The sequence below is a fragment of the Moschus berezovskii genome, chromosome X (assembly GCF_049115385.1).
Source record: "Moschus berezovskii isolate FMDL1 chromosome X, NW_MosBer_1.0, whole genome shotgun sequence".
NCBI classification, from domain to species: Eukaryota; Metazoa; Chordata; class Mammalia; order Artiodactyla; family Moschidae; genus Moschus; species Moschus berezovskii.
Window position 1 is genome coordinate 108,678,517 of NC_142488.1, and position 26,028 is coordinate 108,704,544.

Here is a 26,028-nt window from a genome sequence, read left to right on the forward strand (position 1 = left end):
ATCATGAAAGACATTTTTAAAAAGCCATTTTATACAAATAAAGAGGAAAGTTACAAAATTGAAAATAGAGAAGCAACCACAGATGGATGAAGTAAAAAGAATTATTGTACAGTAGTTTACTCAACTCTCTACAGATCAACTTGAAAACTTGGGTCAATGGCCTACTTCCTAGGAATCACCAAAATTAACTCTTTGAACAGAATTAAAACAAACCAATTACTATAAAAGAAATCGAAAATGTTGTCAAATGTATGAAGCCAAGAAATCTCAGATAAATTCTACCAAATCTACAAATACTGAGTAACTCCAAGTTATTTCACCTGTTTGATAGCACAGAAAAGAATCCAAAGTATCTTCTTCAAATTTTAAGAAAGCTTGAGCTCAATCTCACTTACGAATCTCAATTTAAAAATACTATACAAAATACAAAAAAACAAAATTAGCCCATTGAAAGAATAACATACCAGTGACCAAGTTGATTTACTTCTGGGGGGGTAGATTTTTTTAACATTAGGAAATCCATCAATATAATTCACTATGTTAATATGATCATTTTCACACATGCTGAAAAGGCATTTGACAAAATCCAACATCCACTGCTGATTTAAAATATTCTTAATAAACTAGGGATAAGTATATATTTGCTTAACATTATGGTACTGCATAGAGAATTAGTTTTTAAGAAAGCTTCAGCTTCAGCATTAGTCCTTCCAATGAATGTTCAGGATTGATCTCCTTTAGGATTGACTTATTTGATCTCCTTGAAGTCCAAGGAACTCTCAACAGTCTTCTGCAACACAACAGTTGAAAAGCATCTATTCTTCGACACTCAGCGTTCTTTATGGTCCAACTCTCACATCTGTAAATGACTACTGGAAAAATCATAGCTTTGACCATACAGACCTTTGTTGGTAAAGTGATGTCTCTGCTTTTTAATACGTTGTCTAGGTTTGTCATAGCTTTCCTTACAAGGAACAAGCATCTTTTAATTTCATGACTGCAGTCACTGTCCACAGTGATTCTGGAGCCCAAGAAAATCTATCACTGTTTCCATTTCCACCCCCCATCTATTTGCCATGAAGTGATGGGACTGGTTGCTCCTTACCTCAAAATAATTCTAAATGGATCAAAGATTTAAACATTTTTTTTTAGTGACAAAAATAATGGGAGTTTTTTTTTTAATTATCCCAAAGTGAAGAAAAGACTTTTTCTAAACAGAGCATAAAATCTAGAGGCCATAAAGAAAATACTGACAAACTTGAATGCATAAAAATTTGTGAGGTCTACATGGGAAAAACACTACAACCAAAGTCAAAAGACAAGCTGGATAATTATAGGCAATTCATAAAACAGACCTAGTTTTCTTGATAAAGAGCTCCTACAACTCAAAAAGGGGGAAAAAAACCAATGGAAAAATAGGCAAAGAATATGGACAGAGTTAACAACAAAAAAAGGAAATTGGTTTTAGAATGTCAAGATTACTGAAGTTCACTCGTAATTAAAGAGATGTACACTTACAAAGAGATAAAATTTTCAAGCACCCAAAAGTTGGATAACATTATTTTTGATGCAGGTGCAAGAGAATATGCACTCTTACATTTCTGATAAGAGTGTACATTGGTGCTACCGGCATAGAGATCAATTTAGCAATATCTATCCAAATTTAAAGTAGTTGACACAGCAATTTCATTTCATAGAATTTATCTTGTTATACTCCCACATTTGCAAAATGACATATGTACAGGGGTATTTATTGCAGCATTGATTGCAATAGCAAGGGTTGGAAACGACCGAATGTCCAATAAATAGGAGACAGTTTAAATAAATTAAAAAAAACCTATATGATTATACAAGTAATCTACAGGATACATGAAAAATGTTAAAAGTGGCTTTTTCTGAGAAAGGAAACTGAGAATCAGTGGTTAGAAAGATGTGCTTTTCATTGCATACACTTTTGATTGTTTGTTTGACCCCATGTGGCATGGGAGATTGCAGTTCCCCAACCAGGGACTGAACCTGTGCTCTGGGACAGTGGAAGAAAGAAGTCCTAATCACTGGACTTCCATGGAATTCCCTCATCATATACATTTTTAAAAATTTCTTGAGTTTTTTTTTTTTTTACTATATCCATAATTTACCTATTTTTTTAAACTTATCAACTTATTTAATGAATATGTAGAAATCAGTATATGCTAAACACTACTGACTTCCCAAATATTAGTTCAAATGTTTTTCATAACAACACTGCACAATAAGGACTCTTTTTATCTGTATTTCACAATGTGATGAAACTGAGGCACATAGGGTCACATGATTCCCATGGGCCCTGAGCACTTTGGCTATTGTGGGACACTTCCACCATAAGAAAGTGTTGACAATTATATTTTCCAACTGCTTTGGTATATAAAGACAAATATAAGCCAGCCTGGATTCATTATAATATATTCATTAGTTTTATAATCACTTTTCTCCTGATTTTAGATGAAATTAAATTTAAATTTTCATTGCCTCCTAAAACTAGAATAGGTCCTAGGTATTGTGTCTCCTGCAGGCACGAGAGGTTATGTAAATTGCCCAAGGTCACACAGCCAGTAAGGAGAAGAGCTGGGAATTGAACCCAGGTAATGTGGCTTCAGAATCTATGCTTTTAATCTGTATGCTAGATAAATAAATCACAGGGGGAAAACTGTGTAGTTATATATGTGCTGACATGGGACTACCTACAAGATACATTAAGTGGGAAAATCATGGGAGAAAATACTATACATATTATGCATTTTTTAAAAAGGAAGTTTTACATATACACACATGCTATCTCTGCTTTTTAATGTATGCGGAAAGGGACTGGGGAACTGGAGGTCTGGAAAACTTCTTTGTCATTGTATATCTCTTTGCACTACTGGATTTTGTTTGTTTTTTTGTCATGAGCATATATCTACAGATGAGGAAACTGAAACTCAAACAGGGCTAAGTCACTTGCCCAAAATCATACAGATAGTAAAAAATAATAATAATAATAACATATAAATATGAATAACTATTCTGCCAATTAATAATACACTGCCATTCCTAAGTATAGACCTGTCAGTGCATTCCTGCCAGATTTCATCATTTTAACCCAGTGGGCCAAGCTCTTTTTGTATCATGATTCTGAATGCATGGCATTCATCTTTATGAAATACTTAAATGAGGCAAGCATGCTTTCTGTTTCCATCCAGGTTGTTGATGAAAATGTTTAACACATGATGGAGTTTAAGCAGAGCCCTGTTGGTGAGAACAGGGATCCCTCTAGGATCACATTAATCAATCTCTTTGGTTAATGAGGGAGCTACCAATCCAATGGACTGTACTATCTATCATTCCACTCACATCCCCAATCTCGCCTCACCCATCAGATTATCTGGAGATTCCCAATGTTTTTTGCAAATTGTCCATACCATTTCCTTGTTGGCTAAGCTACTCTGATACCCCTTTCATGGTAGGTGTTCAAAATTAATAAACAATTGGATTCTTTACTAAGTTCTGCAGGTTTCTAAAGTTTACAACCTGGCCGACTCCCCAGAATTCAAATAAAAGCTGTTTCAGAAAGACTAAGATTTCCACCCCCAAGGTTTTCATAATACATTTGAACAGGACATTTCAAAAAGCAGAGATATACAGCCGTTTCCCCACTGGAATCAACCCACTGCCGCCCAAAATAGCCCTGACAACTGAACAGAGCAGCTGGCAAAAGGACAGACGTCTCTAGCCCTGGGGAGAAGGAAGCTAAATGCATGCCTCCGGGAATTTCCAAAGAAGCACTCTCCGTAACAACCCCTTACTCTATTTCTGGCTACAACACACAAGCTATAATCTAAGTATTGGAAGAAGAACATATTTTCTGGTTTCCTCTATAATCACACACTATGGCATTAAATGTTTATATAGGTAATCCTAACGGAACACACTTGCTAAGTTTCTGAAAGGTTTACTGTTAAGCAGTAAACAAGGAATTCATTTTTTTTCATTGATTTGCCCTACCAAATTAGGAGCCACATTGCCCTGCAAAGAATTTTGTTCCCTGGTTATTTTTTTTTTAATTGCAAATTATAAAGGCTATTTTTTTGTTCAGTCTCTCAGTTGTGTCCAACTCTTTGCCAGCCCGTGGACTGCAGCACGCCAGGCTTCCCTGTCCATCACCAACTCCCAGAGCTTGCTCAAACTCATGTCCATCGAGCTGGTGATGCCATCCAGCCATTTCATCCTCTGTTATCCCTTTCTCCTCCTGCCCTCAATCTTTCTGAGCATCAGGGTCTTTTCCAGTGAGTCGGTTATTCACATCAGGTGGCCAAAGTATTGGAGCTTCAGCTTCAGCATCAGTGCTTCCAATGAATATTCAGAGTTGATTTCCTTTAGGATTGACTGGCTTGACCTCTTTGCTGTCCAAGAGACTCTCAAGAGTCTTCTCCATCACCACAGTTTGATAGCATCATTTTTTTGGTGCTCAGCCTTCTTTATGGTCCAACTCTCACATCTGTACACGACTACTGGAAAAACCATAGCTTTGACTAGATGAACCTTTGTCAGCAAAGAGATGTCTCTGCTTTTTAATACACTGTCTAGGTTTGTCATAGCTTTTCCTCCAAGAAGCCAGTGTCTTTTAATTTCATGGTTCAGTTACTGTTCGCAGTGATTTTGGAGGCCAGGAAAATAAATGCAATAGAATTTTCAATTATATATCTTAGAGGAAAATGCGATTAACATTAAGATAATAAATAACATGTTTTACTCAAAATGTCACAGATAGAATGACTAAATCAAAAATAGTAGAATGCTAGAGATTCTGGTAATAGGATTACTTAGCTAATACTGCCTCGCATATTGTTCCACTATGAAAGCTCAGTTGTGCACCATTACTAGTATTTTCCTAGATGTACCATCCTCCTTCAGACCTCTCTGATGGAGTCTGTATGGCTCATTAAAGGAATTGTTTTGTTAGAAGAAGAACAATGCACAAAGTAGGGTATGTTTAGATATGCCACTGACTGGCAGCTAGCTGGTTACTGTCCACAACATGATTAATAAATTATCACTATACTATTCCATACAGAAAGAATGAAGGGATGGAGCCAAAGCGAAACAAATACCCAGTTGTGGATGTGACTGATGATAGAAGCAAGGTCCGGTGCTGTAAAGAGCAATATTGCATAGAAACCTGGAATGTTAGGTCCATGAATCAAGGCAAATTGGAAGTGGTCAAACAGGAGATGACAAGAGTGAACGTCGACATTCTAGGAATCAGTGAACTAAAATGGACTGGAATGGGTGAATTTAACTCAGATGACCATTATATCTACTACTGTGGGCAGGAATCCCTTAGAAGAAATGGAGTAGCCATCATGGTCAACAAAAGAGTCTGAAATGCAGTACTTGGATGCAGTCTTAAAAACGACAGAATAATTTCTGTTGGTTTCCAAGGCAAACCATTCAATATTACAGTAATCCAAGTTTATGCCCCAACCAGTAATGCTGAAGAAGCCGAAGTTGAACGGTTCTATGAAGACCTACAAGACCTTTTAGAACTAACACCCAAAAAAGATGTCCTTTTCATTACAGGGGACTGGCATGCAAAAGTAGGAAGTCAAGAAACACCTGGAGTAACAGGCAAATTTGGCCTTGGAGCACGAAATGAAGCAGGAAAAAGGCTAATAGAGTTTTGCCAAGAGAACGCACTGGTCATAGCAATCACCCTCTTCCAACAACACAAGAGAAGACTCTACACATGGACATCACCAGATGGTCAACACAAAAATCAGATTGATTATATTCTTTGCAGCCAAAGATGGAGAAGATCTATACAGTTAGCAAAAACAAGACCAGGAGCTGACTGTGGCTCAGATCATGAACTCCTTATTGCCAAATTCAAACTTAAATTGAAGAAAGTAGGGAAAACCACTAGACCATTCAGATATGACCTAAATCAAATCCCTTATGATTATACAGTTGAAGTGAGAAATAGATTTAAGGGACTAGATCTGATAGATAGAGTGCCTGATGAACTCTGGACGGAGGTTCGTGACATTGTACAGGAGACAGGGACCAAGACCATCCCCATGGGAAAGAAATGCAAAAAAGCAAAATGGCTGTCTGAGGAGGCCTTACAAATAGCTGTGAAAAGAAGAGAAGTGAAAAGCAAAGGAAAAAAGGAAAGATATAAGCATCTGAATGCAGAGTTCCAAAGAACAGCAAGGAGAGATAAGAAAGCCTTCCTCAGCGATCAATGCAGAGAAACAGAGGAAAACAACAGAATAGGAAAAACAAGAGATCTTTTCAAGAAAATTAGAGCTATCAAGGGAACATTTCATGCAAAGATGGGCTCGATAAAGGACAGAAATGGTATGGACCTAACAGAAGCAGAAGATATTAAGAAGAGGTGGCAAGAATACACAGAAGAACTGTACAAAAAAGATCTCCATGACGAAGATAATCATGATGGCATGATCACTCACCTGGAACCAGACATCTTGGAATGTGAAGTCAAGTGGGCCTTAGAGAGCATCACTACGAACAAAGCTAGTGGAGGTGATGTGAACAAAGCTAGTGGAGGTGATGGAATTACAGTTGAGCTATTTCAAATCTTGAAAGATGATGCTGTGAAAGTGCTGCACTCAATATGCCAGCAGATTTGGAAAACTCAGCAGTGGCCACAGGACTGGAAAAGGTCAGTCTTCATTCCAATCCCAAAGAAAGGCAATGCCAAAGAATGCTCAAACTACCGCACAATTGCACTCATCTCACACACTAGTAAAGTCATGCTCAAAATTCTCCAAGCCAGGCTTCAGCAATATGTGAACCATGAACTTCCAGATGTTCAAGAAGGTTTTAGAAAAGGCAGAGGAACCAGAGATCAAATTGCCAACATCTGCTGGATCATGGAGAAAGCAAGAGAGTTCCAGAAAAACATCTATTTCTGCTTCATTGACTATGCCAAAGCCTTTGACTGTGTGGATCACAATAAACTGGAAAATTCTGAAAGAGATGGGAATACCAGACCACCTGACCTGCCTCTTGAGAAACCTGTATGTAGGTCAGGAAGCAACTGTTAGAACTGGACATGGAACAACAGACTGGTTCCAGATAGGAAAAGGAATACGTCAAGGTTGTATATTGTCACCCTGCTTATTTAACTTATATGCAGAGTACATCATGAGGAACGCTGGGCTGGAAGAAGCACAAGCTGGAATCAAGATTGCTGGGAGAAATATCAATAACCTCAGATATGCAGATGACACCACCGTTATGGCAGAAAGTGAAGAGGAACTCAAAGGCCTCTTGATGAAAGTGAAAGAGGAGAGTGAAAAGGTTGGCTTGAAGCTCAACATTCAGAAAACAAAGATCATGGCAACTGGTCCCATCACTTCATGGGAAATAGATGGGGAAACAGTGAAAACAGCATCAGACTTTATTTTTTTAGGCTCCAAAATCACTGCAGATGCTGATTGCAGCCATGAAATTAAAAAACGCTTACTCCTTGGAAGGAAAGTTATGACCAGCCTAGATAGCATATTAAAAAGCAGAGACATTACTTTGCCAACCAAGGTCCGTCTAGTCAAGGCTATGGTTTTTCCCATGGTCATGTACGGATCTGAGAGTTGGACTGTGAAGAAAGCTGATGGCCGAAGAATCGATGCTTTTGAACTGTGGTGCTGGAGAAGACTCTTGAGAGTCCCTTGGACTGCAAGGAGATCCAACGAGTCCATTCTAAAGCAGATCAATCCTGGATGTTCATTGGAAGGACTGATGCTAAAGCTGAAACTCCAATACTTTGGCCACCTCATGCGACGAGTTGACTCACTGGAAAAGAGTCTGATGCTAGGAGGGATTAGGGGTGGGAGGAGACGGGGACGACAGAGAATGAGATGGCTGGATGGCATCACCGAGTCTATGGACATGAGTTTGAGTGAACTCCGGGAGTTGGTGATGGACAGGAGGCCTGGCGTGCTGTGGTTCATGGGGTCGCAAAGAGTCGGACACGACTGAGTGACTGAACTGAACTGAACTGATACTATTCCAAACTTACCGGTTAAAATGGTGGTACTGTTCTCATTGAGGTATGTCATTTTATCAAAATAGTGTTTGTTAAGATCAACAAATTGGTGATCATAGATATTAGCTTATTAACTCTTTGATGTCATTTATCACTCCAGCACAGAACAATAATAGCTAACTTCTACAGAGCATTCACTATATACCAAGATACTGTGATAAATGTTTTACATGTATTATCACATTTAAGGCTCACAGCCACCCTAAGGTACAAAGCTACAAAGATCAAAGATCCTGGGTACCATAAACAAGACTCAGCACAATCAAATGAATAAATATATAACTATTTAAAAATAATAAAAGGGGCTTCCCTTGTAGCTCAGTCAGTAAAGAATCTGCCTGCAGTGTAGGAAACCCGGGTTCGATCCCTGGGTTGGGAAGACCCCTGGAGAAGGAAATGGCAACCCACTCCAGTATCCTTGCCTGGAAAATCTCATGGACAGAGAAGCCTGGTGGGCTGCAGTCCATGGGGTCACAAAGAGTCAAGCACGACTGAGCGACTAACACTTACTTACTTACTAAAAATAATAATAAAATAAAAATAATAACAATTTAAATATAGAAAATGAGATTGCTATTTGTATCACACTAAATGAATTTCTTGATTTCAGTTTCTCTAAATCAATCACTGATGAATGAGAGACACCTATCCACTCAGGCTGGACTCTGTCAATTAGTCTATGTATCTGTAAATGGCTTTTAATTAGATTACAAAGGAATTTCACCCTCGGCCCCACCAATATCACAGCTTTGACGCCTTTAGGAAAAGTGACAGAGTGTCTTGCTAAGAGAAGGGCTAGGATGAGAAATGGGAAAGATTTTTTTCTGAGGCTTGACTAAGGTATACAGCAGGAAAGGCCTAGAGGTTCATTGACTAGGAGCACATTAGTCCAATGCTCTTACGACTCAACTCTCTTTTGCATAATAAATTATTAAAAGTTCTCACACAGTTAAGAATAACACTCTTCATTCTATACTATATTCAAAGATCACAACTCTAACTAAATATATTAATACTCCTAATACTGATACTTCAGATAATTGTTTTATAGTTAAGAAGTTATATTAGTAAATATAGATTTTAAGTTTTGTCAAGAGAATGCACTGGTCATAGCAAACACCCTCTTCCAACAACACAAGAGAAGACTCTACACATGGACATCACCAGATGGTCAACACTGAAATCAGATTGATTATATTCTTTGCAACCAAAGATGGAGAAGCTGTATACAGTTAGCGAAAACAAGACCAGGAGCTGACTGTGGCTCAGATCATGAACTCCTTATTGCGAAGTTCAGGCTTAAATTGAAGAAAGTAGGGAAAACCACTAGACCATTCAGATATGACCTCAATCAAATCCCTTATGATTATACAGTGGAAGTGAGAAATAGATTTAAGGGACTAGATCTGATTGATAGAGTGCCTGATGAACTCTGGACGGAGGTTCGTGACATTGTACAGGAGACAGGGACCAAGACCATCCCCATGAAAAAGAAATGCAAAAGAGCGAAATGGCTGTCTGAGGAGGCCTTACAAATAGCTGTGTAAAGAAGAGAAGCGAAAAGCAAAGGAGAAAAGGAAAGCTATAAGCATCTGAATGCAGAGTTCCAAAGAATAGCAAGGAGAGATACGAAAGACTTCCTCAGTGATCAATGCAAAGAAATAGAGGAAAACAACAGAATAGGAAAAACAAGAGAGCTCTTCAAGAAAATTAGAGATTCCAAGGGAACATTTCATGCAAAGATGGGCTTGATAAAGGACAGAAATGGTATAGACCTAACAGAAGCAGAAGATATTAAGAAGAGGTGGCAGGAATACACAGAAGAACTGTACAAAAAAGATCTTCACGACCAAGATAGTCACGATAATGTGATCACTGACCTAGAGCCAGACATCTTGGAATGTGAAGTCAAGTGGGCCTTAGAAAGCATCACTACGAACAAAGCTAGTGGAGGTGATGGAATTCCAGTTGAGCTATTTCAAGTCTTGAAAGATGATGCTGTGAAAGTGCTGCACTCAATATGCCAGCAGATTTGGAAAACTCAGCAGTGGCCACAGGACTGGAAGAGGTCAGTCTTCATTCCAATCCCAAAGAAAGGCAATGCCAAAGAATGCTCAAACTACCGCACAATTGCACTCATCTCACACGCTAGTAAAGTCATGCTCAAAATTCTCCAAGCCAGGCTTCAGCAGTATGTAAACCGTGAACTCCCAGATGTTCAAGCAGGTTTTAGAAAAGGCAGAGGCACCAGAGATCAAATTGCCACCATCCGCTGGATCATGGAGAAAGCAAGAGAGTTTCAGAAAAACATCTATTTCTGCTTTATTGACTATGCCAAAGCCTTTGACTGTGTCGATCACAATAAACTCTGGAACATTCTGAAAGAGATGGGAATCCCAGACCACCTGACCTGCCTCTTGAGAAACCTGTATGCAGGTCAGGAAGCAACTGTTAGAACTGGACATGGAACAACAGACTGGTTCCAAATAGGAAAAGGTGTACGTCAAGGGTGTATATTGTCACCTTGCTTATTTAACTTATATGCAGAGTACATCATGAGGAACGCTGGGCTGGAAGAAGCATAAGCTGGAATCAAGATTGCTGGGAGAAATATCAATAATCTCAGATATGCAGATGACACTACCCTTATGGCAGAAAGTGAAGAGGAACTCAAAAGCCTCTTGATGAAAGTGAAAGAGGAGAGTGAAAAGGTTGGCTTGAAGCTCAACATTCAGAAAACAAAGATCATGGCATCTGGTCCCATCACTTCATGGCAAATAGATGGAAAAACAGTGGAAACAGTGTCAGACTTTGTTTTTTTGGGCTCCAAAATCACTGCAGATGCTGATTGCAGCCATGAAATTAAAAGACGCTTGCTCCTTGGAAGGAAAGTTATGACCAACCTTGATAGTATATTAAAAAGCAGAGACATTACTTTGCCAACCAAGGTCCGTCTAGTCAAGGCAATGGTTTTTCCCGTGGTCATGTATGGATGTGAGAGTTGGACTGTGAAGAAGGCTGATCGCCGAAGAATCAATGCTTTTGAACTGTGGTGCTGGAGAAGACTCTTGAGAGTCCCTTGGACTGCAAGGAGATCCAACCAGTCCATTCTAAAGGAGATCAATCCTGGATGTTCATTGGAGGGACTGATGCTAAAGCTGAAACTCCAATACTTTGGCCACCTCATGCTACGAGTTGACTCACTGGAAAAGACTCTGATGCTGGGAAAGGTTGGGGGCGGGAGGAGAAGGGGACGACAGAGAATGAGATGGCTGGATGGCATCACCGACTCTGTGGACATGAGTTTGAGTGTACTCCGGGGGTTGGTGATGGATAGGGAAGCCTGGCGTGCTGTGATTCATGGGGTCGCGGAGAGTCGGACACGACTGAGCGACTGAACTGAACTGAACTGATAGATTTTAAAACAATGATCCTGACTTTTTTTGAGTGATGTACTAAAAAGATATAAACTAGCCAATTGAGCTGCATTCTGACTTCCTCTGAATTACATACAGCTCCCTACATCAGTCCGATAGTTTCCAAAATAACTGCTCTTCTCTCAAAGTCTCCCTTGAATAACTATTGATTGATTATCACAAAAGTATTCCTATATCTTTTCCCCTAAACCACAGGCAAATTGCCTATTTTTCACTTTCACTCCAAAAGAAATAAATTTCCTATCCACATCCCAAATCAGTTACTACGTTTATGCTGTTTCTCTTGATTTAGGGGTAGTAACAATTATTATTATTTCCAGTATTAGTCATGGTCTTCAAGAGAATAGCAAGGCTATAATTCATGCTTTACTGCAACTGGTAAATCAGCAAAAAAAAAAATCAGAAGCCCATAATTTAAACCCTCTTTGAGTTCTTAATCTAAGACTCTGACATTTGAATCAGGATCAGTAATATATAGTTAAGATTAAACCATGAAGCAAGCTTATATAAATTACCGTAAAATCTAACTCTATCACCTAGAGTGATAAACTCTAGAGTGATAACTCATAAATTAAGAATTGAGATTGAAACTCTACTTCTAATCCTCAGTATTAAAACTACAGCACATATCATGCTAAACAGATATATATTTTGTTTTCATTTATTTTGCCTGTTACTTAGGTTAGGGCCTTTTATCTAAACTAAAAGTCAATAATTTGCAGATGACAAGTTATTCCTTTGAAAACATATTTTCCCAATTAATAAAATTCCAGAAAGCACTTTTACACTATCAAATCTATACTCCATTATTCTTAGCAATAGGAATTACATCCTATTTCTTCTTAGCTGTGATTTAAGTTTATACTCTTTTCTTTCCCATTCTCTCCTTTTTCCCTTTGATACCCCTTTTCTAACAATCATGGATAAGCTACAACTGCATGAGATTGAAACATTGTTTATAAACAGAATGACAAAACTATTGCAGGTGACGCAGAGGGAGGTGGTCTTTGATTCTAAATTATATATGAATGGCTGAGTCATTGGGGTGGAAGTCAATATTTCCATTTTCTTTCCCATATCATTGGGGCTTTCCTTTTCTCCTAGTTACACTTCCTCCACTGTTACTTTGCCAAACACTACCTAGTATCTCTTCCACTCAATTCTAGTCCCATTTTGCCTAAGTGCTGGTTGGCAAATGGAGATGGTGAAAAAGAAAATGATGTTACTGATGAGAAAGAGAGGAACTAGGGTTCCTTGAACATACTTTTGTGCCATGTACTGAGCCAAATATTTTATACATGTCATCTCACTTAATTCTACAACAGCCTTACAGAATTGGAGCTATTATTCTCAATGGACAGATGATGAAATTGAGGCTAAAACCTTTTAAAATCTGCTCAATACTTAGAGAGAGAGAGAGAGAGAGAGGCAAACTTTATTCACCTTACTCCTTACCACCTCTCTGAAGCCCTCAACCTCATGGCTCAGCTTCATGGGACCATGCAGGTCAATGGCCTCCAGCCCCATATTCTCAATAGTCTTCAACTGTAACTCTCAATGTTCAGTTCAGTTCAGTTGCTCAGTCGTGTCTGACTCTTTGCGACCCCATGGACTGCAGCACGACAGGCTTCCCTGTCCATCACCAACTCCTGGAGCTTCCTCAAACTCATGTCCATCAAGTCAGTGATGCCATCCAACCATACCATCCTCTGTCGTCTCCTTCTCCTGCTGCCTTCAATCTTTCCCAGCATCAGGGTCTTTAACTCTTAAATGTTATCTATGCTGCTGCTGAGTCAGTTCAGTCGTGTCCGACTCTGTGCGACCCCATAGACGGCAGCCCACCAGGCTCCTCTGTCCCTGGGATTCTCCAGGCAAGAACACTGGAGTGGGTTGCCATTTCCTTCTCCAATGCGTGAAAGTGAAAAGTGAAAGTGAGGTCGCTCAGTCGTGTCCGACTTAGTGACCCCATGGACTGCAGCCTACCAGGCTCCTCCATCCATGGGATTTTCTAGGCAAGAGTACTGGAATGGCTTGCCATTGCCTTCTCCGAATGTTATCTATAATAAAGTCATATATACAATCTTAGAGACAAATAAAGGGATAGAAAGATCTTCATGAAATTTCATTTTCAGGAATCTGAGGGACTACATCTCTTTTAAAAATCTCCTACTACATAATACCTAGAAATTCTGTAGGTTTTGTTGTTATTGTTGCTTAGCCACTAAGTTGTGTCCAATTCTTTGTGACCCCATGGACTGTAGCACACCAGGCTCCTCTGTCCATGTGATTTCCCAGGTAAGAATACTGGAGTGGGTTTCCAATTCCTTCTCTAGGGGATCTTCCTGACCCAGGAATCAAACTCCTGTCTTCTGCACTGGCAGGTGGGTTCTTCACCACCGAACCACTAGGGAAGCCCTCTGTAGGTTTATCTAATCTTTCTGATGTGTAACAAAACTCAGCCCGCAAGAGAAAACAGTAAAACTCCAGAGGTCAAAAACGAAAAGAAGTTGATGCTGTTGCTGTTAAGTCACTTCAGTGGTGTCTGACTCTGTGCGACCCCACAGATGGCAGCCCACCAGGCTCCCCCATCCCTGGGATTCTCCAGGCAAGAATACTGGAGTGGGTTGCCATTTTCTTCTCCAATGCATGAAAGTGAAAAGTGAAAATGAAGTCACTCAGTCGTGTCTGACTCTTAGTGATCTCATGGACTGCAGCCCACCAGGCTCCTCCATCCATGGGATTTTCCAGGCAAGAGTACTGGAGTGGGGTGCCATTGCCTTCTCCAGGGGATCTTCCTGACTCAGGAATCAAACTCCTGTCTCCTGCATTGGCAGGTGGGTTCTTTACCACTGAACCACTAGGGAAGCCTTCTGTAGGTTTATCTGATGTGTAACAAAACATGGGGTCGCGGAGAGTCGGACACGACTGAGCGACTGAACTGAACTGAACTGAACAAAACTCATCCCGCAAGAGAAAAGAGTAAATCTCCAGAGGTCAAAAATGAAAAGAAGTTGATAGCAGAACACTAATTCCTGGGTGTTCATTGGAAGGTCTGATGCTAAAGCTGAAACTCCAATACTTTGGCCACCTCATGTGAAGAGTTGACTCACTGGAAAAGACTCTGATGCTGGGAAGGATTGGGGGCAGGAGGAGAAGGGGATGACAGAGAGTGAGATGGCTGGATGGCATCACTGACTCAATGGACATGAGTTTGAGTGAACTCCGGGAGTTGGTGATGGACAGGGAGGCTTGGCATGCTGTGATTCATGGGGTCGCAGAGTCGGTCACGACTGAGCGACTGAACTGAACTGAATCAAATGTTGATGCTTCAACAGCTCTGAGTGTTTTTGCAGTTGTCAGCAATGAACATTCAAAGAGATATTAGCAGACAAATTTTCAGAAATTATGGAAGCTATAAAGCCTCAAATTCTAAAAGCATAAACCATAAACTGGATTTTTTAAAAAAGAAATTCCAAACTATAAAGGAAAACTCAAGATTTTTCCTTCTTATTGAACCTCAGTTAAGTCCACCTCCCATGTTGGGAAAAACCTTTCTTCCCTCCTGTTTCTCCTTTCCTTTACATAGACACCCTACTCACAAAGAACACTTCACTCCTGACACTCCAATCACCAAATGTGACATCAAGCAATTCTCTGTAACACCAGTTGTGTATCCTATAATTTTAAACTCGATTCTAATACTATCTACCTGGAGATAGTGTCAAGTTCCATAAGTTAAGGGCTCAGTTCCACAAGACTGCTCCAACCCCACTTCAGATGCCAATTATAAGTAGTAAGTCTCCAGGTTACCCACAACTTCCATCCAATTTAGTTACTGATACAAATCAGAGGTTCCTACAACCCCCCTCCTTAGGCTTGTTTAATTTGCTATAACAATTCACAGAATCAGGGAAACACTTATATTTACTAGTCTATTAAAGAATATAAAGGCTACAGATGAATAGCCAGACAAAAGAGATACATAGGGCGACATCTGGGAGGGTCCTAAATGCAGGAACATCTGTTCCTATGGAGCTGGGATATGTCATCCTCCCAGTATGGATGTGTTTTACCAACCTTGGAGCTCTCTGAACCCCCTACTATTGAGATTTTATGGAGGCTTCCATAAATTTTATGGGCATGATGCATCTTTAACTCCATTGCCAGCCCCTCTTCCCTCTCTGGAGAATATGGAGGGAGCTAAAAATCCCAAGATTTTTACTATGGCTTGGTCTTTCTGGAGATCACTCCCATGCAGGAGCCATGCAAGAACCCACCCAGAATCACCTCAGCAGAACAAAAGATGCTACTCCTTGCTCTGATCACTTAAGAATATACCAGGGTTTTAGGAGCCCTGTGTCAGGGATGGGGTCAAAGACAGAATTAGAACAAAAGGTGCTCCTAGTATTCTTATCACTTAGGAAATTACAAGGGATTCAGGAGCTCTGTGCCAGGAACTGAGACAGAGATCAATATATATTTTTTATTACCTCATACAAATCTAAATACATTGCTGTCAAATATCAAAAACAAAAAAACTTAAAGCAGCCAGAGAGAAAAGATAGAGTATTATTAAAAAAAAAAAAAAACAACTGACAGCAGGCATCTCAAAAACAACGATAAAAGCAGAAGAAAATAATATTTTCAAAGTGCTGAGAGAAAATAATTGTCAACTTGAATTATGTAACCAGCAAAACTAGCTATCAAAAACTACATACAGCAAAATAAAAACATTTTCAGACAAATGAAAGTTAGAGGGACTTCCCTGGTGGTCCAGTGATTAAGAATCTACCTTCCAATGCAGGGGACACATGTTTGATCCCTGGTCGGGAAACTAAGATCCCACATGCTGTGGGGCAACTAAGTCTGTTGCCACAACTAAAGAAGCCTGTGCACCGCAACTACTGAGCCCGTGTACTCTAGAGCCTGTGCTCTGCAACAAGGAAAGCCACAGCACTGCAACTAGAGAAAGCCTGTGCACCACAATGAAGAGTCCACACATCGCAACAAAGACCTAGTGTGGCTAAAACAACAGAAAAATAAATTTAAATTAAAAACAATTAGAAGTTTTACCAAAAGACCTTCACCAAAGGAAATTCTAATGAATAAACTTAAGAAACTGCCTGTGAATGTAGGAGATATGGATTCTATCCCTGGGTTGGGAAGATCCCCTAGAGAAGGAAATGGCAACCCATTTCAGCATTCTTGCCTGGAAAATCCTATGGACATAGCAGCCTGGATGGTTATAGTCCATGGGGTCACAAACAGTTGGACACAAATGGGCAACTCAACAACAATAAACTGAAGAAAGAAGAAAAAGGAACCCAAAAGGAAGACCTGATAATAAAGAAAAGATGACTGGGAAGGAAATCAGAATATACGTGGTCAAAGTCAAACAAGCATTGGCTGTATGAAACAATATTAGCAATATATGATTTGGATAAGGAGGAAGTATAATACTGGACAACAGTAACAAGTACAAATGCTTAGGTGTGGGGTTTCAGTGGAGTTAAAGCATTCTGAAGTTCTTGTTTTGATTTGCAAGAGGGCAGAGCTGTCCGTTTTATTAATAAAGAGAGTTTGTTTAGTCAAAATGCATGTTAAAAGTTCTTTCAGCAAAAGATAAAAGGCTTAAATCTGAGTAAACTGGCATCCCCAAAACTACAGTGGGCACAAACACAAAAATCCATTAGAAAAGACTGCACTCTCTATCTAAAAGATTAGAAAAGGGACAGCCTAGTAAGACAGAAAACTTTTAGACAACTACTCTGCAGCAGTCAAACATCATCCATACAAACAAGCTAAAGAAGAAAAAGATGCAGAAAAAGATTTGACAAAATCCAACACTACTCATAAGAAAAAAATTTCAGAAAAACTAAGAATGTAGAGGAACTTCCTCAACTTGATAAAGAAATCTACAAAAACCCTACAGCTGACATCATACTTACTGGTAAGAAACTAGATGGTTTCCTCCTAAGATCAGGAACAAGGCAAGGATATCTACTCTGAACTACTCTTATTTATTATGGTGCTGGAAATTCTAGCCAGTGCAATAAGACAAAAAAAAGAAAAGGTATACAGATATGAAAAGAGGAAATAAAACTGTCCCTATTTGCAGACAACATGATTATCTATGCAGAAAATTCCAAGGGATCTGCCATAGAAGCCTTAGAAGTTCAGCAAAATTTAAGTATACAAGATAAATACATAAAAATCCACTGAATTTCTATATAATATTAATATACGAAAAGTTCCAGAAGAACACAATGTCAGCTATTCTATGGTCGTTTGGCATTTGAAGCAAATTGGAAAGGTGAAAAAACTCAATAAGGGGTGCCTCATGAGCTGACCACAAATCAAACAAATCATCGTTTTGAAGAGTCACCTTCTGTTATTCTCTGCAACAACAAGCCATTTCTCAATCAGATTGTGATGTGCGATGAAAAGTGGATTTTATATGACAATGGGCGAAGACCAGCTGAGTGGCTGGACTGAGAAGAAGCTTCAAAGCACTTCGCAAAGCCAAACTTCACCAAAAAAAAGGTCATCATCACTCTTTGGTGGTCTGCTACCTGTTTGATCCACTACAGCTTTCTGAATCCCAGTGAAACCATTATATCTGAGAAGTATGTTCAGCAAATCGATGAGATGCACTGGAAACTACAATGCCTGCAGCCAGCATTGGTCAACAGAAAGGGCCCAATTCTTCTCCACAACAATGCCTGACTGCCCATCACACAACCAACGCTTTAAAGGTTGAATGAATTGGGCTACAAAGTTTTGCCTCATCCGCCATATTCACCTGACTTCTCACCAACCAACTACCACTTCTTCAAGAATCTTGACAACTTTTTGCAGGGGAAACACTTCCACAACCAGCAGGAGGCAAAAAATGCTTTCCAAGAATTCATTGAATCCCGAAACATGGATTTTCACGCTATAGGAAAAAGCAAATTTATTTCTTGTTGGCAAAAAAAATGTGTTGATTTAATGGTTCCTATTTTGATTAATAAAGATGTGTTTGAGCCTAGTTATAATGATTTAAAATTCATGGTCCAAAACTGTAATTAAATTTGCACCAATCTAATAGCAATGAAAACATCTACACCAAAGTACCAAAATTTAAATAAAATACACTTGCTCAAAAATTAATTAAATGTATAGGTGTAATTCTAATAAGGGTTTCCCTAGTGACTCAGCAGTAGAGAATTTACCTGCCAGTGCAGGAGATGCAGGTTGATCCCTGGATCGAGAAGATCCCCTGGAGAAGGAAATGGCAACCCACTCCAGTATTCTTCCTGGGAAATCTCATGGACAGAGGAGCCTGGTGGGCTAAAGTCCATAGGGTCACAAAAGAGTTGGACATGACTTAGCAACTAACTAAAAACAATTCTAACAAAACATATACAGGACTTAAATGCTAAAAATTACAAAATGCTTATAAAATAAATCACATATCTAAACACAAGTTCATGGCTTAGAAGACTCAACATAGTAAAGAAGTCAATCCTCTCCCAAACTGATATACAGTTTTAATGCAGAAGGAAATGGCGATGCACTCCAGTATTCTTGCCTGGGAAATCCTATGGACAGAAGAGCCTGGCAGGCTACAGTCCACAGGGTCGCAAAAGTTGGACACGACTGAGCAACAAAACCTACCTAACTTATCAAAATCTAAACAAAATATCTTCTAGATCTAAACAAGATTATTCCATAATTACATAGAAAAACAAAGTAACTATAATAGCTAAAACAACTTTGAACAAGAATAAAGTGGGGAGAATCAGTCTACATGATTTAAAAACTTATTATAATGCTATAGTAATCAGGACTGTGTGATATTGGTGGAGGGACAGACACATAGACCAGTGAAATAAAATAGAGAACCCAGAACTAGACCCACGCAAATATGCTCAACTGAGTTCTGATAGAGGTGCAAAGGCAACCCAATGGAAGAAACAGACTTTTTAACAAATGATGATAGAGCAACTAGTCATCCATCAGCAAAAAATAAAACTCAATCTAAGTCTCATGACTTATACAAATACTAACTAAAAATAAAAATAGATCAGGTATTTAAAAATAAAACTATAAAACCTTTATAAGAAAATCATTGGGATCTGGGGTAGGCAAGGCGTTCTGAGATTTGACATCAAAAGCAGGATCCATAAAAGAAAAAATTGGTAAGTTGGGCTTCACCAAAATGAAAACCTTTTGCCCTGTGAAAGATCCAATTAAGAACAAGAAAAGAGAAGCTACAGAATGGAAGAAGATATTCCAAATATTCCAAAGGACTAATACATGGAATATATTTTTTTAAAAAACTCTGAAAACTCAACAGTATTAGAAAAATGGGCAAAAGACATTGAAGAGGCATTTCACCAAAGAGGATAAACATATGATAAAGAAGTACATGAAAATATGTTAAAAGTAATTAGCTAGATTTTCCTGGTGGTACAGAGGATAGGAATTTGCCTGCCACTTCAGGGGACACAGATTCAATTCCTGATCTGGAAAGATTTCACACGCTGCAGAGCAACTAAGCCCGTGTACCACAACTACTCATGCTCTAGGCCTTGCAAGCCTCAACTGCTGAGCCTGTGTGCTGCAACTACTGAAGCCTGTGCATCTAGAGCTCGGCAACAAGAAGCCACCACAATGAGAAGTCTGAGCACTGTAACAAAGATTAGTCCCCACTCACCGCAACTAGAGAAAGCCCTTGTGCAGCAACGAAGACAGCTCAACCAAAAGTAGATAAATAAATTTTTAAAATAAAATCATTAGCCACTGCTGCTGCTGCTGCTGCTGCTGAGTCACTTCAGTCGTGTCCAACTCTGTGTGACCAGATGAAAATCAAAATGGTGAGATATTACTACTATAAGAAGGACAAAAATAAAAAATAATGGCAACATCCAAATACCAGCAAGGATGTAAAAAAAACTATTATTCATACATTGCTGGTGGGGATGTAAAATGGTATAAAGCCACTCTGGAAAACAGTTTGGTAATTTCTTAAAAAACTAAACATGCAACCATTATATGACTCGGCAATTGCACTCCCGGGCATCTATCCCAGGGAAATGAAAAGTTATGTTCACAAAAACCTATGCAAGAATGTTTCAGTTCAGTTCAGTTCAGTCGCTCAGTCATGTCCGACTCTCCGCGACCCCATGAATCACAGCACACCAGGCCTCCCTGTCCATCACCAACTCCCAGAGTTCACACAAACTCATGTCCACAGAGTTGGTGATGCCATCCAGCCATCTCATTCTCTGTCGTCCCCTTCTCTTCCCGCCCCCAACCTTTCCCAGCATCAGAGTCTTTTCCAGTGAGTCAACTTGTCGCATGAGGTGGCCAAAGTACTGAAGTTTCAGCTTTAGCATCAGTCCTTCCAATGAACACCCAGGATCAATCCCCCTTAGAATGGACTGGTTAGATCTCCTTGCGGTACAAGGGACTCTCAAGAGTCTTCTCCAGCACCACAGTTCAAAAGCATCAATTCTTTGGCGATCAGCTTTCTTCACAGTCCAACTCTCACATCCATACATGACCACGGCAAAAACCATAGCCTTGACTAGACGGACCTTGGTTGGCAAAGTAATGTCTCTGCTTTTTAATATATTATCAAGGTTGGTCATAACTTTCCTTCCAAGGAGTAAGCATCTTTGAATTTCCTGGCTGCAATCAGCATCCGCAGTGATTTTAGAGCCCCCAAAAATAAAGTCTGACACTGTTTCCACTGTTTTTCCATCTATTTCCCATGAAGTGATGGGACCAGATGCCATGATCTTTGTTTTCTGAGTGTTGAACTTCAAGCCAACCTTTTCACTCTCCTCTTTCACTTTCATCAAGAGGCTTTTGAGTTCCTCTTCACTTTCTGCCGTAAGGGTAGTGTCATCTGCATATCTGAGATTATTGATATTTCTCTCAGCAATCTTGATTCCAGCTTGTGCTTCTTCCAGCCCAGCGTTCCTCATGATGTACTCTGCATATAAGTTAAATAAGCAAGGTGACAATATACAACCTTGACGCACTCCTTTTCCTATTTGGAACCAGTCTGTTGCTCCATATAGCAGTTTTATTCATAACAGTCAAAAACTAGAAATAACTCAGATGTCCTTCAACAGGTAGATAGCTAAACCGTGTTACACTCATACTATGGAATAATACTCAGCAGCAAACTGGAATGAATGTCACCTCATATCCATTAGCATGGCTACTATAAAAAAAAACAGAAATGTTGGTGAGGATGTGGAGAAATTGGAACCACAGTACATGTTTACAGTATTGTAAAATGGTGCAACCACTATGGAAAACAATGTGGAAGTTTCTCAAAAATTTAAAACTAGAACTACCAAATAATCTAGCAATCTCACTTTGGATATATATCCAAAAGAATTGAAAACAGAGTCTCAAAGAGATATTTTCAAACCCATATTCACAGCAGCAGATGGAAGCAACCTAAATGTCCATCAATAGACAAATGAATAAACAAAATGTGATAGCCCGCCAGGCTCCTTCATCCCTGGAACTCGCCAGGCAAGAATACTGGAATGGGTAGCCATTCTCTTCTCCAGGGAATCTTCCCAACTCAGGGATCAAACCTGGGTCTCCTGCATGGCAGGCAGATTCTTTACTTTTTGAGTCACCAGGGAAACCCTATATACATACAGTGGCATATTATTCAGCCTTTAAAAAAAGGAAGGAAATTGTGGCACATACTACAACATGGATTAAGCTTAAGGACGTTATGATAAATAAAATAAGCCAGTTACAGAAGACAAATACCCTATGACTCCACTTATATGAGGTATCCAAAGTAGTCAAATTCATAGAAACAGGAAGTAGGATGGTGGTTAATCAGGGACTTGCGGGGGTGGGGGAAACGGGGAGCTGTTGTTTTGTGGGTATAAAGTTTCCGTTTCACAAGATGAAGAGTTCTGGAGATTGGTTGCACAAGAATGTGAATGTACTTAACATGCCTGAACTGTACACATAACACTGGTTAAGGTGGTAAATTTTGTTACATATATTTTACCACAATTAAAACTTTTTTAAAAAAACATTCATTGTGTAAGTTTAACCTTGTGTTTTATTTCCAATATGTGCCTATATAACATACTGTAAATCCTTATTTTATACAAACCCAGGAATTATTCTGAATAACATTTCAGAATATTATTGTCCATGCACAACATTGTCCATGTTAAGAAAAAACAACTTCTTAAATGTGTTGTTGTTGTTCAGTTGCTAAGTTTTGTCTGACTCTTTGTGACCCCAAGGACTGCAGCACACAAGGCTTCCCTATCCTTCACCATCTCCCAGAGTCTGCTGAAATTCATGTCCTTTGAGTTGGTGATGCCATCCAATCATCTCATCTCAATCCCTTCTCCTCCTCCTGACCTCAATCTTTCCAAGCATCAGGGTCTTTTCCAATGAGTCAGTTCTTCATGTCAGGTGACCAAAGTATTGGAGCTTCAGCTTCAGCATCAGTCCTTCCAGTGAATATTCAGGGTTGATTTCCTCTAGGATTGACTGGTTTGATCCTCTTATTGTACAAGGGACTCTCAAGAGTCTTCTCCAGCACCACAATTCGAAAGCATCAATTCTTTAAATGTAAGTAAACACTTTAAATATATCACAATTTGAATCCCTCGCTTGGCATTTATTTTTAATATATCCCCAAGATTAAACCTTGCCACATTTCTGCAGACCTCTGGAGTCCTTGCTCTTCTTTTTCAACCACCTTTCCCTTTCCTCAAACTATATTCTATCTCCTCACTTTTCTATTGTCCCCATCCCATTTCTTTCTACAGAATCCTCTCCCTAGGATTCCTCAACTCAAGATCCTTTCATTTCTGTCTCCCTTCCATACTCAGCCTGCATTCATCTTATTGAGCCAGAATGGCAGACTAGGAAAGCTGCCACTAGCTGCTTGGACCTGGGGAATCTCCAGTCCTGTTTGTCAGGAAATAGCAGGGAATGCTCTAGAACTGGGGTAAGGAGTACTGAGTTAGAAGGCAGCAAGACAGAATACACTTTTGTATGAGGCTGAAGTCAAAGCTTAGAAACTACCTCCAAAGTAAGGAAGAAAAAGTTGATAGAGTTGGGTAAAGTTCTCACTAAACATTGATGGGACAGCTCCCTTTGTTCAAAACAAAACCACAGTCACTGTTAGGAAACCACACAGCCCACAAATAAAGGGACAATTGGTTGGGTCAGCACTACCCCTAATAAACATGAGTCCTTAGTGGAGATCAGGATAGATAGAAATGGATTCCAAAGACACACTTTGGAAAAGTAACTATTAGCTTTGCAAAGCGGAGCCTGGACTAAGAAGCCTGATCTGAATCCTCTCTAAGCATGCCACTCCAAATTTTTCTGCAGCTGATAGGAAAAGACACTGCAACAGTTTCATGGGTGTTCCTAGCCAACTGTATCCAGAACCATCCTGAAATTCTTCATGATTTTATCTTTGAATTTATGTTTTGTAAGTGAAGTCCAGTGGGACAATAGATCATGTTCATGAGCAGAGAAGGTATGTGGAACAAAGAAAAAAATCTTTGTATTTTAGTACCTTTAACAGTAATTTTTCCCTTGCTTTTGAAAAAAAGCATTTTCATTTTGCAATGGGCCTTGCATCAGGCAGCTAGTCCCACATGATCACATTTTCCCTGCAAGACACATCAACCACCTCAAATCTACCAACCAGGTACTCTAGCTCTCCTTCAAGCAGGCTGGAACTTGATGGTACTTTATGAGGGGTTTTCCCCCTTAATTTCACGAAATATATTAGAGGAAAATTAGAAAATAGATTAATCAAAAATAAAAATATATAAAAATCATTGCTAATCCCAAGATCCAGAGATAACCACTCAGATATTTTGGTATATATCCTACTTATGTGCACATGTACTCATTTTTATAACATTTCTATAAGAACAAATGTTAAATCACAACTTTTTAGTAATCTGTTCTTTTATTCCCTGGTGGCTCAGGTGGTAAAGTATCCACCGCCTGCAATGCAGAAGACCTGCGTTTGATCCCTGGGTTGGTAAGATCCCTTGGAGAAGGGAATGGCTGTCCACTCCAGTATTCTTGTCTGGAGAATCCCATGAATAGAGGAGCCTGGTGGACTACAACCCATGGAGTCACAAAGAGTGGGACACAACTGAGTGACTAAGCATGCATGCATGCACTAGATTAATACATTAAAAACATTTTTATGTCACTAAATATATACATTTTTGTTTTCAAAAGGAAATAAACATGTTAATTTTTCTAATTATAAAAATAATATTAGCTCATTGGGGAAAAGCATCAGGAAATAGAGAAATGTATAAATAAGAATGAAATTTTTACTTAATCTCACCATCCATAGATAATCACTGCTAACAATTTGCTGTAAATACTTGGAAACCTTCTGTGTGTATGTATGTGTAAATACACACATACAAGTTTTATATTATATACACTTTAAACAAATAAGGGATCACACTCTATGTTTAGTGATAAAATCTTTTTAATTTTCCTGTAGAATATGGGTATATTTCTATGAGAATATAGATCACTATATGTGGTGGTGGTGGTTTAGTTGCTAAGTCATGTCCGACTCTTTTGCGACCCCATGGATTGTAGCCCGCCAGGCTCTGCTGTCCATGGGGTTCTCCTGGCAAGAATACTGGAGTGGGTTGCCATGCCCTTCTCCAGGGTATCTTCCCAACCCAGAGACTGAGCCCACATCTCTTGTGTCTCCTGAATTGGCAGGCAGATTCTGTACCACTGAGCCACCAGAGAAGCCCCTGATCACTATACACTTTTATATAAATGAGATTATCCTATATATAATATTCTTCATCCTGATTTTATCTCCTAACAATATGATTCAAATGTCTTTCCCATTCCAATACACATTGACTTCTCTTATTCTTTGTAATGACTGAAGAGTTATTAAACTAAGGCTTATTAATACTCATTGTGTAGATTTATTATACTGTAACCATTCCTCAGATGATGAAACATTTAGCTTGTTTCCAATTTTCAATTTTTAAGGCAAAACTGTGATGAACATTTAGCTGCATATATGTGTGTATATGAGTGTGCATGTTTGGACCCATTAAAATCATTTCTTTAGAATAAACTACTAGATGTACAATGGCTAGATTAAAGGATACGAACAAGAAATTTATACTTTATAGTTCATATTGAGCAAATATGTGTAGCCACTTTATTTTTTTATATCTAAAGTTTCTTTAATACCCTTATTCTTCTGGATGATACAGGAGGCATACAGACATAAATTTGTCAATTAAAGATATCTGTAACTCGTTAAGTTTAAAAAATAATATTTCTCTATTTCAAATAATCTCCTTTGAGTAAATGCCTAGACTTTCAAAGTTTCACTCCCTTCTCTTTCCCAAGATGTCCTCATGGTAATTGAGGCTGGGCCCCTGGCCACTGGCTGTCCTTTGAGTCTCAGCAGCACAGGGTGTCACTAGTCTGTAG

At 39.2% G+C, this 26,028-nt stretch overlaps 1 long non-coding RNA gene across 2 annotated transcripts in view; it reads right to left on the reverse strand.

Annotated features, from left to right (window-relative positions):
* Nucleotides 1-26,028, reverse strand: part of LOC148773424 (uncharacterized) — a 102,348-nt gene that overhangs the window by 36,082 nt on the left and 40,238 nt on the right. Inside the window, exon 4 of one of the 2 annotated variants that reach the window (XR_016036758.1) lies at nucleotides 22,374-23,131. The exons of the other annotated variant lie outside the window; for it this stretch is intronic. This is a non-coding gene — a long non-coding RNA (uncharacterized LOC148773424). Of the gene's footprint in view, nucleotides 1-22,373; nucleotides 23,132-26,028 lie in introns of those variants that run through there. 2 annotated transcript variants of the gene reach the window in all.